Raw genomic sequence first — 12500 nt, 5'->3', positions numbered from 1 at the left:
TACATCAGAAGATTATTGCAGAGATTTGGTTTGCCGACACCTTGCAATTTATTCTAAAACAGTCACCTACTTGTACACTATCAGTTACAATTCTATATATAACTTTTAAAGTAGTCGGATGTTTTTATTTATAATATTTTTAGTTAAGTTTCAACCGAATTTTTCTCGTGGCAATTTAAATATTGATTAAAAAATATTCTAGTATAAGAATCACTATGATTGTGTGCAAAAGAAACTGGTGAAAGTTGAGTGTCAATTCCCAGTTGATTTAAAGGCATAAGTGAATTCATCTAGTAACAACACCTAATGAAATAAAATAACGTATGAGACTCTCGTACGTTAAGAGATTATCGGAAAAAAAACAAAGCAAAATAACGACGCCATAGTCTTGCCTTGTAGAGTAAAGAAATATAATCGATCATTTTAATAGCAATGTTTTATATATTTATTTATTTATTTATACAATAGCTTTACATCGATCTAATGTCTGGAATTAAGACAGTCTACGATTGCCGATGGTTTGAATGAAATCGTTAGCAATGACTGGGTCCAGGAATATTCAGAGACTAATCACAAAATCCCACACATGTAGGTCGATATTGAAGGGGAGTTATTCGAGAAAATACATAAAGTTTGAGTGTCTATCTTTTGTGTGTCTAATCGTGTGAATATCCTTATTGTTTTTAGTGATTAATTGAAAATGACAGATACAGTTTTAATGCCAAAGGTGATGTTATATTAGAATACAGAATACTTCATTATTTACAATGAGAGAACCTCTCATATGGAATTGTGGTATATAAAATCGCTTGTGGCTATACCGTTCGCGGGAGATAATCGTCCGTCAAGACTGCCTCACCTGAATTCGGCCTTCTTTGGCCTTTTCAATGGCAGACGCCCGTAACTAGGGATAGCATTTAATGTTATTAATGCTGATGTTGCCATTATCATTCTTGTGGGCCTTTCTTCTCTTCAGGGCCCGGTGAAACTTGATCAAGACGAAGGGTTATCTAAGAGTGCGTTACGTAATGTTTAGTGTTATCTAAGAGTGCGTTATGGAATAGGTCCGCCATTTCTCCACCACGGCAGCATCTGATGTCTCATTGAGTTAATCGCTACTTTTCAGGGATTTAATTCTATGTAATGTCGTTCGATGCATTTAAATGCGTAATCCAATATCTAGTAGTCATGCCACTATTAATCTATCACTAGAGTTTGCACAGCTGAAACGGAATAATAAGGTGTGTCTGTTTACTTTAGGTTTGTTTGTGTATATATTTGCTTGTGTGTGTGTGAGTGCGTAAATAATATATTCTATAATACCACAAGACCTGACATTTTGGTGGAAGGAGACTAGTTGGTTGCATCCACCCCGTTGTTCAAGCGGCACTTATTTTATCGTCTTCGAAAGAGAGAAACACAAAGTCAACCTCAGCTGAATTTGAACACGGGACGTAAAGACGGACGAAATGCCCGAAAGCATTTTTTCTAGTATGTTAACGATTCTACCACCTCACCACCTTGTGTAAATATAAATGATACCCCACGAAACTCCCTCAAAATGGGAAACACAAAATCCACGGCTCCAAACTTCGAAATGAGTAAACACGAACTACTACTGGAACTTACATACCATGTACAATAAACTTTTTATCACTTCTATACACTACTTTACTCGAATAATGGAACTGCAAATACCATATTTTATGTTATTTCTCCTTTAATTCATTTATTTCTCTCTGTTTTCCCTATCTCCTCCTTTTCCATAACAAATTCTTTATTTCGAACTGAAACATTTACCTCTCTTTAACCATCTCACATCGTCACTGATGAAGGGATATCCATATTAATCCAGAAACGACTGTAAGACTATAACCTTTTCCTTATAAACGTCCTGAAAATTCCTCACAGCCTTGGCTTTGTTATCTGATTTTGTCTAATATATATATAAATGACACATGTATTTTCTAAGTGGTCGCTTGTAGATCTCCTAAATCACTGTACAGTCATCTCAAGAGAAGGACATAATATAATCCTTTACACCTCTAAACCGATGAGATGGCCATGGCTAGAAGGCATCATATGTACATATTTACTTTACTAGTGATAGCATCAAGTAGCAATTCGATAAAATTTCTTCGTCTCTGAGTTTATCACCAATGTATTGCTTAAGAACAGGTGTTAGTGTGCTTAAGTTCTCATAATTTTTGCGATTCACAAAGTGAGTTCTATAAAATAATTACCAGACTTAGAAAAACAAACGTAAAGATTCGGTTCGATTTGTTCGACTAAACCCTTCAAGGTGGAGCTTCGGCATGGGCGCAGTTCTAAGAGTTAGAAACTATATTGAAACTTTTTCAATTAATATTTCCCCAGTAAACTTAGGAAGCTTACTAATTATGAAAGAACTGAACAATTTTAACGAACTAAATAAAATTAAAACCATAGCCAAATATGTAGTTAAGTTAATAAATCTACTGGCTCCGATTTTGATTTAATTCTAGTCTATTTTATTATGACAATATCTGTGTTAGCGCTGGAGAGGTGAGAAATCGTTGGCTTTGAAGAAGAAAATCGGTGTCACAGTTGGGAAATTCGACAGTTTCTGATTTAAAGCCATAAATCTCTCTAAAACATTCCACTCGTAAAAAAGAAAAAAACGCGGGTTGTGATATGTCCACATTGAGGCAAAAAATAGATTCCTTGTCAGATGAAGTCACCTCACGTCCCTGATAATTATCCCTTCACTTCAGCTGCGGAAAGTGTGTCACATCAAGTTCTTTTGGGTCGAGAAATGTCTTATATCCTTGGTGCGCAAGCCTTCAAATTTCTCCTCTCTTTTACGTGTTTCAAACATTATACAGCGGCCATGCTGGAATACCACCTTATAGAATTTCTAGTCGACTGAATCGAGTCCAGTGATTTTTTTTAAAGTCTCGTATCTATTTCATTGATGTCGTTAGTACACCCGCTATGTCATCAGGTCGTAAACACACCAGTACCGGTTGTCTATCAAGCGGTGGATCTGGACAAAGACACACGCACACACACAAACAGACGAACAGACTCTCACACACAGACACACATACATACATACACACACACACACATATACAATACATACACAGATACAATACACACACTCATACACAGACACATATATATATATGTGTGTGTGTGTACGATGAGCTTCGTTCAGTTTCCGCCTACTAAATCCGCCGTCAAGGCTTTGATCGAATAGAAGCTATAGTAGAAGACACTTGCCGAAGGTGCCATGCAGTGGGCCTGAACTCGGAAACAAGTGGTCGGGAAACAAACTACTTTCAACGCAACCACGCCTGGTCTTCATCAAGTGTCTTCTCTCGTTTGTGCGTATTTGCTGCTTCCCGCGCATATTCTTTCCCGTGAGGATCTTAATTGGTTCGTTCTCTCCTAAACACGAAATAGCCTCAAAGAAATTGTCCTCCCGATTTCAATCCACTATACAGTCAACGTTCTTCGCGGGACTAGACGTTTCGTTGCGAGTGTAGCTTGTTTGTCTTCTTCGCATCGTGGTTCGCGTTTACTTTCAGACGTTTTAATTTTTTCTCCATGTTGCCTTCACTTCTCCAAACCCAAATCTCATTTATGGTGGAGAAAGATGAAATTACCACTTCGTCAATTGCTTCTGCTGCTGCTGCTAATACTGCTAATACTACTACAACTACTACTTCTACTTCTACTACTACTACTACTACTACTACTACTACTACTACTACTACTACTGGTGCTGCTGCTGTTGTGGCAGTTGCTGCTACTACTAATAATACTACTACTGTTGCTACTGCTGCTGCTACTACCACCACTACTACTACTACTACTACTACTACTACTACTACTACTACTACTACTGATTCGTGAAAATTCTTAGGTTTATAAGCAGAGTATCCAGCTATTGCCCTGTGTTTATTATTTGTTAGAAATAAGTCGACAACCTGGCTGAGTTGTTAGCATGCAGGATAAAACACTCGGCAATATTTTGACTGTCTCTGCGTTTCTGAGTTCAAATTCCGCTGAGGTAGACTACGCTTTTCCTGCATTCAGATTCGATAAAATTAGTACCAGTCGAGCCATATGGTTGATGTCTTTGAATATGCACCCCACACACACCTGCAATTTGTAAAACGGCGAGCAGGTAGAACCTTTAGCATGCCGGAGAAAATGCTTAGTCGCATTTGTTCGGAAACTACGTTACGAGTTCTAATTTCCCAGATGTCGACTTTGTCTTTCCTCTTTTCGGTATCGATAGATTTAATCGATTAGCCACGTCCCACATAATTTCAGACCTTATGCTTATAGTAGAAGGTAGTCTGAAACAATATAACATATACATTATTTACATTATTTAAATTTGACGGATATTTGTCCTCATCTTGTTTGTTATTAACACAACGTTTCGGCTGATATACCTTACAGCATTCATCAGGTGTCTTGGGAAAATTTCGAGCCTGGGTTCTCATTCCTAAGGTATTTTTCGATGTTATTATTATTATTATTATTATTATTATTCAGTAGTTTTATTTTTATAGCGTGCTTTCACTTCACTACCGAGCGCAGCTCTGTGTGCCTTGTGTATGTGCTGTGATTTGTTGTGATGCTCTGATGGTTATTGTATGGAAAGTGTTCTGCGTAGGATGTGTGCAGTGCCTAGTAGTGCAATTTTCTGTATGTTATATGTGTTTGTAAGTCCTGGTGTTTTTGTTATGTATTTGTCTGGATATTTTTTTATCATGCCTAATGCACCTACTATGATAGGAATTGTTTCTGTTTTCAGGTTCCACATTCTAGTTACCTCTATTTCCAGGTCTTTGTATTTTGAGAGTTTCTCCATTTCTTTTAGAGACACGTTGTCATCTGCCGGTATTGATACATCAATTAGAAAGCATTTTTTTCTTCATGATCTCTGACAACTATATCTGGTCTGTTGGCCTTAATTTCTCTATCTGTGTGTATCGGCATATCCCAGAGTATGGTTGCTTTCTCGTTTTCTGTGACCTTTTCTGGTGTGTGCCTATACCATCTTTTTTCTGTTGTTATTCCATAATGTTGGCATAGCTTCCAATGTATGTAGGTTCCAACTCTGTCATGTCTGTGAATATATTCCTTCTTAGCCAGGACTGGGCAGCTAGAGATAATATGATTTATTGTTTCTTGTCCATCTCCACATATTCTGAAGTTACTTGTAATATTTCTTTTCATTACATGTTTTTGGTAATTTCTGGTGGGGAGGCTTTGGTCTTGTGCTGCAATTAAAAATCCCTCTGTTTCTGCTTTGAGTCCTGAGCTTCTCAACCATTGCTGTGATTTTTCTTTGTCTATTTCTTTTGCGTTTAGTTTAGTGCAGTATTTACCATGAAGGGGTTTTTCTTGCCATCGTTTTATCATGGCTCGTTGCTGTTCTATTTTTAGTTTGGATTTCATTTGTTTTATAGCTTTTGTTGTTTCTTCATCATCTTCTTCTTCTTCTTTGTGTTTATTAGGTGGTATGATTTCTTGTTTGTATTTGTCAGCTTCCTTAAATACTGAGAACAGTTTTTTGTTTCGCTCGTGTTTTGCTGCTATCTGGATCAGTTTTCCTTCCTTCTGAAGTAGGTATTTTTGCAGTCCTATGGTGGTTATTTTATAGTAGTTTTTCAGCTGTATAAGGCCTCTACCACCTTCTATACGTTGTATATATAGTCTCTCTATGTCAGATTTTGGGTGATGCATTATTATTATTATTATTATTATTATTATTATTATTATTATTATTATTATTATTATTATTATTATTATTATTATTATTATTGTTATTATGATTATTCAGGTAACTGCCTCGGAATCGTGGGGTTAGTAGCCCGCGCTCGTAACTCCTTCACCATATGCCCGAGGGCATATAATAATAATAATAATAATAATAATAATAATAATAATAATAATAATAATAATAATAATAATACCGAAAATTACTTTAAGTATGAAAAACCAGGTTCGAAGTTTCCCCAAGACACTTGATGAAAGCTGAAGGATATATCAGCCGAAACGTCGTGTCAACAATCAAGATGAGTACAAATATCCGTGAAATGTAAATAATGTAAAAAATGTACATAATTCCTCATCTCTTAAATATAGAACTGAATATAACATATATAGTTATACATACTCTTTAGCCGGCATTACTCCAGATCAAACATGTGTGTGTGTATGTGTGTGTGTATGTGTGTGTGTGTGTGTGTGTGTGTGTGTGTGTGTGTGTGTGTGGTGTGTGTGTATGGGTGTGTGTGTGAATGAAGGGTAGGACAGAAAGAACACGACAAAAATCAACTTACAGAAAAATAGACGATGAGTTAAGAAACGGGAAACAGGACAAAAACAAAATGCACAGAGCTTTCGCAGCAGAATTCCTCATTAGTCAGAGTCCGGAAACTCCTGGCGGTTTGGGAATTCTTTTTCCTCTATACGAGGTGTGTATGAAAAGTCTTGAGCCCCAAAAAAAAAACATGGTACAAAACTTCAAGGCTCAAAGGCTTTGAAGGCTTAAATCTTTTCATACACCCCTCGTATATACGTGTGTGTGCATGTATGTATGTATACATAGATACTTGAAATGTGAAGAAAATAATACATAAAGACAAGTTAACAACCAAGAAGCAGGTGCATCGGTTATTATTATTATTATTATTATTATTATTATTATTATTATTATTATTATTATTATTATTATTATTATTATTATTATTATTATTATATTATTATTATTATTATTATTATTATTATTATTATTATTATTATTATTATTATTATCCAGGTAACTGCCTGGAATCGAACTCGGAATTTTGGAGTTATTATTATTCAGGAAGAATGGAAAAGTCTTTGGCGTTTGAAGCCTAAGTTCGTCGACAGAAAGGGATTAGAGGGAAAATGGGAGAGAGACAGAAGAAATACAAAGAGAAAAAATGTGTCATTGACGGTTTAGCATGATGATGATGATGATGATGATGATAACGTGCGTGCGTGTGTGTGTGTGTGTGTGTGTTCAAGAGCAACCCTTCCTCAACAATACCGTCTTTTTTTCATATAATATATTGGATACTGCATCATCAAATATAATTTGCGCCTGCGCAAGTTTGAAGGTTGTGGGATAAGATCTGAAGGAGATGTGGCTGGTTGTTCAGTCGACGAGATTGAACAAGAGGAAAAGTGTTATATTATTTGGTAGTTACTGTAGTTTATTAGGAAGATATGTTATTAGATAGATATATAATACTTTATTCATGAGAAGCTGTCTTCTGAGGAAATTTTCGTGTCACCTTAAAATTAATATTTAAAATCAATTCTTTATACTTTTATACTTCCTCTAAGAGTGTGTATGATAGCGTCGTTGGAATAGAGTGAAATCGGCTGATACGTTGAATAATCCGAGATGGAGAAGTCTTTTTGAGATGATGTGTTTACGTTCAAATATCGCAATAATGCTTTTGGCTTGGTTCCAAATTCTCCATTGTAAAATATCGTACAGAAACATAGCGAGCAGTGAAATTGAGCAATTTAATTTCTTAATCTGATGTTCTACCCGACACAGCATAATTATTCTGTTAAGCAAGAGATACCTTTATAATTTAACTTGCCTCAGTCATTGGACGGCGGCCATGCTGAGGCACCGCCTGATACGTTTAATTGTAAAAAAATCAACACCATCGATTATAGTTGTCTGACTCTGGTACTTATTCTACCGAATTCTTTTGCCGAAGTGCTAGATCACTTGGACATAAACACACAAACACATCTTGTCAAACAGTTGTGCGGGACAAACAGAGTCACACATATACATACATACACACAAACATACATACATAAATACATAGATACATGAATACATACATATATAGATACAGTTCTATATTTAAGAGATGGGGAATTATGTACATTATTTATATTATTTAAATTTGACGGATATTTGTCCTGATCTTGTCCTGTTAACACAACGTTTCTGCTGATATACCCTCCAGCCTTCTTCAGGTGACTTCGAGAAATTTCAAATCTGGGTTCTCATTCCTAAGTTATTTTTCGATGTTATTGATGATGATGATGATGATGATAATAATAATAATAATAGTAATAATAATAATAATAATAATAATAATAATAATAATAATAATAATAATAATAACAAAAACATCGAAAAATACTTTAGGAATGAGAAGTCAGGTCCGAAATTTCCCCAAGACACAAGATAAAGACTGGAGGGTATATCAGCCGAAACGTTGTGTTAACAACAAAAAAGATGAGGACAAATATCCGTCAAATGTAAATAATGTAAATGATGTATAAATGCATACATATATACTTAAATGCATACATAAATACATACATACATAAATACATACATATATAAAACATACATACATAAATACATACATATAAAAATACATATATCCATACACATACATAATACATACATGCATACATACATACATACATACATACATACATACATACATACATACATACATACATACATACATTCACATAAATACATCATATATTTATAATGGCGGAAACTGTGTTTGACCTTCTGGTCGATAACTGATGAAGAGTCTGGGAGCTTGTAAGTTTTCTTTTCGCCTGTGTATTTAGGATACGTTCGTTTGTTTACTTAATACATGTTTTTTAAAAATGATATGTATTCTTTTATTTGTTTCAGTCATTTCAGTGTAGCTATGTTGGAGGACCGTCTCGACTCCAGAACTTATATTTTGTAAACCTACTACGTATTCTATCGGCCTCTTTTACCGAACCGCTAAGTTACGGGGTCGTAAACGAACCGGCATCAGTTATCAAGCGATGTTGGGAGAACAAACAGACACAGAAACATGCACACACATGTGTATACATATATATATATATATACATACACACGCATATATATATATATATATATATATATATATATATATATATATATGTATACTATAGGTTTCTTTCAGTTTTCCGTCTGTCAAATCCACTCATAAGGCTTTGGTTGGCCCGAGGCTATAGTACAAGACACTTGCCCAAGGTGCTACGCAGTGGAACTGAAGCTGGAACCATGTGATTGGTATGCAAGCTTCCTGCACCTATGTATGTATTTATATATATGTATGTGTGTGTGTGTGTGTGTGTGCGTGTGTGCGTGTGTGTGTGTGTTTGTCCCTCGTAACTTAGCGGTTCACGTATGTGTGTATATATATATATATACACACACAGATAGATAGATAAATAGATGCATACATACATATATGTGCAGGTGAGTGTATACATGTGTGTAAGTGAGTGCGTGCGTGTGTGTGTGTTGGGTAAAATTTACAACCATCTTTACCAAGAATATTGTTGTACGTTGTGGTCTCCCTACACGAAATAAATTACTACAAATATCGAAGCACCGCATTGATGAATCAGAAAAGAATCCAATAGACCTGACAATTCTTGAGTAATGGCTTAGATTCGAGAAACTCAAAAATCCGCTTCCAACTCGACGTGAGCACTATATTGTTTGCATGGTATCGAAAATTTTCCAGCTACATTGGCCAAATGATGTTGGCATTAATTGAAATTCCACCCAAGTCTTGGACCCCGTGTCATCGGTCATCTACGAAATTTAGGCTTCCATCGACATCACAAATTAAAGACAGAAATATTTCACTGCAACTGGTCCTGCGCTCTTTAACATCATTCCGAGGCACAGAAGAGGAAAAAAAATGATTGCATAATGCTTTGATTGTAACATTGGCGTAGGTGAAAATTTTATAAACAAAACATTCGAAAGAGATGTTTCAGAAATTCAGTCACTAGAACCATCCACACCGTGACACTTTCAGGGTATTTGACCATTTAACATACTACTATCATGGCACTCCCACATTCTTCTTCTTCTTCTTCTTCTTCTTCTTCTTCTTCTTCTTATTCTTCTTCTTCTTCTTCTCTCTTCTTCTTCTTCCTCTTCCATCTTCTTTTTCTTCTTCTTCTTCTTCTTTTCTTCTTCTTTTCTTCTTCTTTCTCTTCACTTATTCTCTTCTTCTTTTCTTCTTCTTTTTCTTCTTCTTCCTCTTCCACTCTTCTTCTTCTTCTTCTTTTCTCTTTTTCTTCTTCTCCTCTTCCCACTTCTTCTTCTTCTTCTTTTCTTTTTTTCCTCTTCACTTTTCTTCTTCTTCTTATTTCTTCTTCTTCTTTTTCTTCTTCTTTTTCTTTTCTTCCTCTTCCACTTCTTCTCTATTCTTCTTCTTCTTTCTTCTTCTTCTTCTTTCCTACCAAGAATTCACAGCGACCTCGAATCCACAAGAGTAAACAAGAGAGACAGAAACAAGGAAAATGCCACTTGTATTTGAACACTGCAAATATTCTTTTAAAAATCTTTTCTTTTAATTTTTCCAAAATTTAATATTTTCCATACATACAGTCGAAAAAGTTTCAAGGACTGAAACCACTGTACTGAAATATTTTTTTATAAAATCATTTTAGCATTTTCTACATTGACTATATTTTCCATATATATCAATTCGTGTGTTCCTTTTCAACCTTCTACATATATATATACGACGAGCTTCTCTCAGTTTCCATCTACCAACTCCACTCAAAAGGCCATAGTAGAAGGCACTTGCCCAAGTTCTCACGGAATTATATATATACGTACACACACACACACAGACACACATATATATATATATATATATATATATATATATAGGTATTGGAGTGGCTGTGTGGTAAGTAGCTTGCTTACGAACCACATACCACATGGTTCCGTGTTCAGTCCCACTACTTGGCACCTTGGGCAAGAGTCTTCTACTATAGTCTCGGGGCCGACCAAAGCCTTGTGAGTGGATTTCGTAGACGGAAACTGAAAGAAGCCCGTCGTATATATATATACATATATATATATACATAAGTGTCTATGTTTGTGTATATGTTTGTGCCTCTCTGTTTGTCTCCCCAAAATCACTTGACAACCGTTGGTGGTGTGTTTACGTCCCCGTAACATACCGGTTAGACAAAAGAAAACAATAGAATAAGTACTAGGCATCCAAAGAATAAGTCCTAGGGTTGATTTTCTCGACTGAGAGCGTTGTTCTGGCACGGCCACAGTCAAATGACTGAAACAAGCAAAAGAGTAAAAGAGAGTATATATATATATATATATATATTATATATATATAATATATATATATATATATATATATATATATATATAATATACATATATATATACATATATAATATATATATATATGTGTGGTGTGTGTATATATATATATATATATAGATATATATATATATATATAATATATATATTCTATATATACATACATACATACATACATACATACATACATGTATATATTATTTAACTATATGTCCTAAGACAGCTTCTTATGTGATGAACTTCAAATTGTGTATTTAACAAAAATAGTCAGAGCATTTATTTTTAATTCTGGGAGACGACTGAACATTTATATTGTTTCTCCGAATTATCCGTCGATATATCAATCTGTCTGAAGCTAATTTTTTTTTTCTTTCCTTGATACAGAAAGATACATTGATAGTTTGATTGATGGCAAGGAAAAAAAATGATTGAGAAGAAGATGGGTGTGATATATATATATGTGAATGTATGTGAATATGCAGAAGACTTAGTTGGATATAAAATCGGCGACTTTATACTGGAGACATATATGCACAGATATTTATATATAAAACATATACAGGTTACTGCAAACGCACACACACGCACACTCGAACAGACAATATCAAATATATACTATATATATATATATATAATATATATAGATATATGTGTATATATATATATATATATATATATATTATATATATATATATATATATAATATAATATATATATAGGCATATACATTCATATATGTGTATGTATATACATTTATAAGTAGACATGTTTGTATGTGTGTATATATATATATATATATATATATATATATACATACTCACAAACATCCGTATCTATACATATGTATATGTACTATTATATAGTATACATGCGTATATATATTTCCATGTATACACAGAGAGACACGCTCTCACACAGACACACACAGACACACACATACACATTTCTATATGTACTGTTCTACATATACGTACCCCACTGTGGCTGTCTCCGTTTGTGTGCGCTGAGCCAATTATATCTTTTCATTTATTGGGAAAACAAGCCAAAATAAGAATGTCTTCTAAAGTGTGTTACATTATTGCCTTCTCCTGCAATTAGTTTAGTTAGAACACTCAGCCTACACGTCGAGTATCACCCATATGCCTTCGTCTGTGTGAATATGCGTGTAAGTTTATGCATGTATGCATACAGCAAAATACACTTACACACTAACATAAGCATGTATATGTGTATATATATATGTGTGTGTGTGTGTGTTTGTGTACGTGTGTGCGTGTGTGTGTTCGCAAATATGAGTGTATAT

The sequence above is a fragment of the Octopus sinensis genome, linkage group LG6, assembly GCF_006345805.1.
Source record: "Octopus sinensis linkage group LG6, ASM634580v1, whole genome shotgun sequence".
NCBI lineage: Eukaryota > Metazoa > Mollusca > Cephalopoda > Octopoda > Octopodidae > Octopus > Octopus sinensis.
The sequence above is the reverse complement of the archived record's forward strand: the minus strand, read 5'-3'. Positions refer to the sequence as shown.